This window comes from Elephantulus edwardii, unplaced genomic scaffold (assembly GCF_000299155.1).
Source record: "Elephantulus edwardii isolate Elephantulus edwardi_28Jun2011 unplaced genomic scaffold, EleEdw1.0 scaffold00227, whole genome shotgun sequence".
Lineage (NCBI taxonomy): Eukaryota > Metazoa > Chordata > Mammalia > Macroscelidea > Macroscelididae > Elephantulus > Elephantulus edwardii.
Window position 1 is genome coordinate 946,896 of NW_006399977.1, and position 6,219 is coordinate 953,114.

General features: G+C 41.6%; 1 pseudogene; it reads right to left on the reverse strand.

The window, feature by feature from the left end:
- Window positions 1-1,646: 1,646 nt before the first annotated feature.
- The window catches only part of LOC102860592, a 12,513-nt pseudogene continuing 7,940 nt past the window's right edge, over window positions 1,647-6,219 (reverse strand).

A 6,219-nucleotide genomic window follows, 5' to 3' on the forward strand; every position in this document is an offset into this window, starting at 1 on the left:
TTTTTTTTAATTTTATTAATTTTAATGAACATTTACAGATATTTTGGATTTCCATTTATTTTTTGTTGCACTTTTCTCCCTGCCCAGACCTACCCCCCACCATGTGTTATGTTTCTTATAAAAAATATTTGCAAGAAACCAGGAATCTGAACAGAAGATTTCAAAGGGCAGCAAAGGAACACAAAGTAAAATATTATAATGAAATGCACAAAGAGCTGAAGTCAGAAAATCAAAAGAGGTGAACTTGCTTGACATTTCTTAAGCTGAAAGTATTGAACAAATTTGTGCCTCAAGTTACAATACTTCAGGGCAGAATACTGAATGATGCAGGAAGCATTAAAGAAGATAGAAGGAGTATACAGAGTCACTGTGCCAGAAGGAATTGGCTGACACAGAAGAATTTAATGAAACAACATATGAGCAAGAACCTGTGGTGATGAAGGAAGCAGTCCAAGCTGCTCTGAAGGAACTGGCAAAAAAGGCCCTAGGAATTGACGGCATACCAATCAACATATTTCAACAAACTGACACTGCCCTGGAAGTGCTAACTATGTTTTGCCAAGAAATCTGGAGGACAACATCTGGCCTACTAACTAGAAGAGATCCATATTCCCATTCCAAAGAAAAGTGACCCAATAGATTGCGGATTATTGATTATTAATCAATAACATTAGTATCACATGCAAGCAAGATTCTGCTGAAAAATATACAGAAATGACTGGAACAGCAAATCAACAGAGAACTGCAAGATGTGCGGGCTGGGTTTAGAAGAGGCCACGGTATTTAGGATATTACAGCTAATGTTAAATGGATCTTGGCCAAAAGCAGAGCATACCAGAGGACTGTTTGTGTTTCATTGACTATGCAAAGGCATTTGACTATGTAGATCACAACAAACTGTGGCTAACTCTGAGAAGAATGGGAATCTCGGAACACTTGATTGTATTTATGCAAAACCTACTCTTGGGCCAGGAGGCAGTCATCAAAACAGAGCAGGAAAACAGTGCATGGTTCAAAATCAAGGGTGTACACTAGGGATGCATCCTATCTCTATGCCTGTTCAATCTATATGCAGAGCATATAATCCAGAAGGCTGGGCTCAGTGATGAGGAATATAGCCTCAGAATTGGAGGAAGACTAATCAACAACCTGCATAATGCAGATAACACAACCCTGCTTATTGAAACTGAGGAGGACCTGAACACTTGCTGCAAAAAAGTCCAGGACTTCAGGCTACAATATGAATTGAAGCTCAACATCAAGAAAACAAAGATTCACACCACTTAACCGATTTGCAGCATCATGAGAGATTGAGATTGTTAACAGCTTTATTTAGTTTGCTTGTCTCCACAATCAGCATTCTTTTTTTCCTTTTAAGTTTCATTTCCTTAAATGTGACTGAAGCAGACGCCGGGATAATTAAAGAATTTGGCCACGATGTCTTAGACAGACCAATGGTGCACCAAGATCTCCAGTACAACAGCTGGCTACCAAATGACTTTATCTGAAGGAACGGTACAAATGAAAGAACTTGAGTATTTTGGTCCAATTTGTAAAAAAGGTAAAATAAAAAAGGCATGCAGGTGGCCTGGTAGTGACCATGGAGTCACCCCTGTGGCTGTGGGGAAGCTGGGCTAAAGCTTCACTCAGCTCTTGCCATCACTGTCCCCCAGGATGTGCTTGTCACAGAGGTACTCTGCCAGGCCTGAGTCCATCGCGCCCCTCTTGCACAAGTTGGTTATGTGGTCACCCAGTTGTTTGATCGATTTCACCTGTTCATCCAGGTAATGAGGCTCAATAAAGTCACATAAATGAGGGTCATTCTTGTCAGTGGCCGGTCTGTGCATTTCCAGTAGGGACTGATTCACACTATTCTCCAAGTGTAGCGCACATTCCATTGCATTCAGCCAGCCCTCCCAGTCACCCTGGTCTGGTTTCTCGGAGTCCTGAAAGAAGATGCAGCTGCCTCGCTAGTTCTGCAGTTTCATAAGTATGTTCCCTCTCCTCATGGGATTGGTGGAGAAAATTGGCTTCTTCAAAGCCACATCATCACAGTCGAAGTAGTAAGACATGGACAGGTAGACATAGGAGGTGTAGAGCTCCAGGTTGATCTGGTGCTTGATGGCGGCCTCTGAGTCCTGGTTATAGTTCAGCACCTGCGAAGGTGATGTGGTTTAGGGAGCAAAGGCAAGAACCTTGAGGCATCGGGGGTGTTGACATGAGGAGATGGTGGAGGAATAGCTGGAGATGACCGGTGGGGAGACACTGACGAGCACCGGTTTCCGTTCAAGCACTGTTGAAGCAGGAGACCGCAGCAACTCTGTGAAGACTGTCTGGCCAATCAACACTCTTGATACCAGCAGCCAGGAAATTGAAAGATTAATTGCCCTGGGAAAGTCTGCTGTCAAGGATCTCTCCAGAGTACAAAAGAGCAACAATGTCAGTCTAGGGACTAAGGTGCGCCTGATCCAGACCATGGTCTTCGCTATTACTATGCATCAGAAAGCTGGACAATGACCAGGTATGATAGCAGGAGAATTGATGCCTTTGAGCTGTGGTGCTAGAGAAGAGAATTGAATATACCATGAACTGCTAGGAGTGCAAACAGTTTCATCCTAGAGAGAGTGGAACCGGGTTGCTCCTTATTTTTTATCAGCCTTTGTATGCATATGTTCTTATTATTGTTGTGTACTGTGGAGTCACAATTGACCCATAGCTGGCCCTCTGGTGGATTTTTTTAAAAGTTTTATTCTTTTTTGTGTGTTTGCATTCCATCAAATGAGATCTGACTGGTACAAGAGGAGATTGTCCCTCCTTCTCCAGCAAAGCATCTGGTGAATTCGAACTGCTCACCCCTAGGATTACAGTGCAGCTTCTTGCCACTAGGCCACCAGAGCTCACCCTCCAGCGAATTTTCAGAGGCAATTAATCACATGGGAGGAGATTGTCCATCTAGCTGGTAAATTTGAACCATTTTGTGCCTTTGGGATTGTAGTGCAGCTTCTTACCACTAGGCTACCAGAGCCACATGCATTTAAGACAATTGAAAATGCCAAGACTTGATGTAGACTCCTTTATCTTCAAAATGGCATCTTTGCTTTGAATAATTTATAGAAACTTTTTCAGTAGACCTGCCTAATACAATAAAAGATTTTATTTCTTGACTCCTACATCAGTTACTGTTGTTTATAGTCCCAAATAAAATGAAATATTTTTTTAATTTTTTTGTGTGTGTGTGTGAGTGTGTGTGTGTAAGTGTACCGTCAAATCAGATCTGACTGGTACAGGAGGAGACTGCCCCTCCTTCCCTGGCAGAGCATCTGGTGGATTTGAACCGTGAGCCTCTGGGATTGTAGTTGCAGCTCCTTGCCACTAGGCCACCAGAGCTCCCCTAAAATGAAATCTTTGTGAATATCAGTCTTCTCTCGGTTTGCCATGATGTTGTTTATAGATCCAATAGGGAATATTATTTTTCCTTATGTTGAGATAGCAGATTGAAAGCTGTAGTCTTTGAGCTTCATCAGTTAAGTACTGGCACCAGCAAGCAAGGCAGGCAAATCTGCATATTGCAAGTTGCTGATGAGTCTTCCTTCAATCCATCAATGCTGCAATGTTTTTCTTACAGTCCAGCATCTTGAGACATTTGCTCAGCATATAGGCCAAATAAGTCTAAAGGATATAGCCTTAATGAAAACGTTACTTATGTAGTATCCCCTTGTTCTGTTTGAATGAATTCTCTGTGTACAGGTTCCAAATGAGCACAGTTATGTGTCCTGGAAGATCAGATCTTCTAAAGGTTATCAACAATATTTTTATGATCACAGAGTGCCTTTGTATAGTCAATAAAACACAAGTAAACATCTTTCTTGTATTCTCTGCTTACATACAACAGAACATAATGCCAACTGATCCTGTATCGTCCTCACAGTCTCTTCTACACAATACATCTCATTGAAAGTCTTCCTTCCTCCAATGACTGTCTGTTTTTTCAAGTATTAATTAGCCCCTAATGTTAACAGGAATTAGCCCCTAAATCAACAGGCCCAAAGTATGTGAGACTTGTTGTTGTTGTTATGTGCCATCAAGTTGCTTGCAACTCAGAGTGACCCTTTGTAAAATAGCCCTAAACTATGCTCTGTCCTGTGTCAATCGCACCATCTCCGATACACCCATCCCTAATACTCCAGTCACTGAATCAATCCACCTCATAGAGGGCTTTCCCCTCCTGCACTGTCCCTCCACCCCCAAGTGTGATGTCCCTCTCCAAAGACTGGTCTTTCTCCAAGGACCTCCTTACAACATGCCCAAAGTATGTTAGATGGAGCCTCAGAATCCTTGACTCCAAGGAGCCGCCCCGTTTAACCCTTTCCAGCATGAATCTGTTTGTTTTCCTAGCAGTCCATGGTACCCTCAATACTCTTCTTCAGCACCACAGCTCAAAGGAATCAATTCTCCTTCTATCCTCTTTAGTCATTGTCCAACTCTCTGATGCTTAACAAGTGATAGCAAAGACCATGACCTGTATCAGACGCACTTTAGTCTCCAGAGAAACACCATTGCTCTTCAGTACTTTGAAGAGGTCCCTAACAGCAGACTTTCCCATGGCAATGCACCTTTTAATTTCCTGGCTACTGGTGCAAAGAGTGTTGACTGTGGAGCCAAGCAAACTAAAGCTGTGAACAATTTCAGTCTCTTCACCATCCATCCTAATGCTGCCAATTGGTCCAGTGGTGAGAATCTTTGTCTTCTTGACATTGAGCCTCAATCCATACTGAAGACTGTAGTCCTTGACCCTCTGCAGCAAGTGTTTCAGGTCCTCCTCAGTTTCAGCAAGCAGGGTTGTGTCATCTATATATTGTAGATTGTTGATAGATCTTCCATCAATCTTGACCCCACATTTCTCCTCATAGAGCCCAGCCTCCCGGATAATCTGTTCTACATATAGGTTGAAAATGTATGGAGAGAGGACATATCTCTGGCATACGCCCTTCCCAATTTTGAACCATGCAGTTTTACCGTGCTGTTTTGATGACTGCCTCTTAGTCCAAGTATAGGGTTCTCATTAGCATGATCTTCAAAGGATTCCCTTATCTTCCCTTCTTCCAAGGCAGATTTGTTTCTTATTTTGATAATCCATGGATTATTCCTACATATATTTTCCCCATCCTTTTATTTTTAGTCTTTCTTCATCTTCATTTTTAAGGTGTGTCTCTTACAGATAACATATTGATGGATTTTGGATTTGGTTTGGTTTTTTTTTAAATCCAATCTGCTACTCTTGTTTCTCTTCAGTGGTGCATTTATACCATTTACATTCAGTGTGATTATTGTGAAGCAATTATTGCTATCATTTTGTTGACTTATTTTTAGTGTTGTTGCTAGTTACTTTGGTCCATCCTCCTTTCTGTGGCACTCCTGTAAGAAGGACATCTATCCATGTTTTCTGCAATGCTGGACTTATTTTTGCAGAACTCCCTTAGGTTCTGTTTTTCTGGGAATATCTTGATCTCTCCTTCATATTTGATCTACAATTTTGCTGGGTATAATATTCTTGCTTGACAGTTGTGTTCTTTGAGTGTTTGATATACGCCATTCCATTGTCTTCCTCCAGATTTCCTGGCACAACTTAGTGAACACATTCAGGGCAGTTTCCGTTTGTTGAAATAAATCAATTGGCATGCTGTAAACTCCTGTAGCCTTTTTTTGCCAATTCCGTCAGAGCAACTTGAACTTCCTCCTTCATCACCATACGCTCTTACTCATACTTTGTTTCATAAAATTCCTCCATGTCAGCTAATTCCTTCTGATACAGTGACTCTGTGTACTCCTTCCATCTTCTTTTGATACTTCCTGGATCATTCAACATTCTACCCAAACTATCTTTAAGTATTGCCACCCGTGTCTTGAATTTGTTTTTCAGCTCCTTCAGCTTAAGAAACACTGAGCAAGTTTGGCCCTTTTGATTTTCTGACTCCAGCTCTCTGCACATTTCATTATAGTATCTTGCTTTGTTGTCCCGAGCTGGCCAACTGACTGGAAGAGATCAGTATTTGTTTTCATTCCAAAGAAAGGTGACCCAACAGAGTGTGGAAATTATCAAATAATATCATTGATATCACATGAAAGCAAGATTCTCCAAAAATTATCCAAAAACATTTGGAACAATATGTCAACAGAGAACTGCCAGATGTGCAGGCTGGATTTAGAAGAGGTCATGGT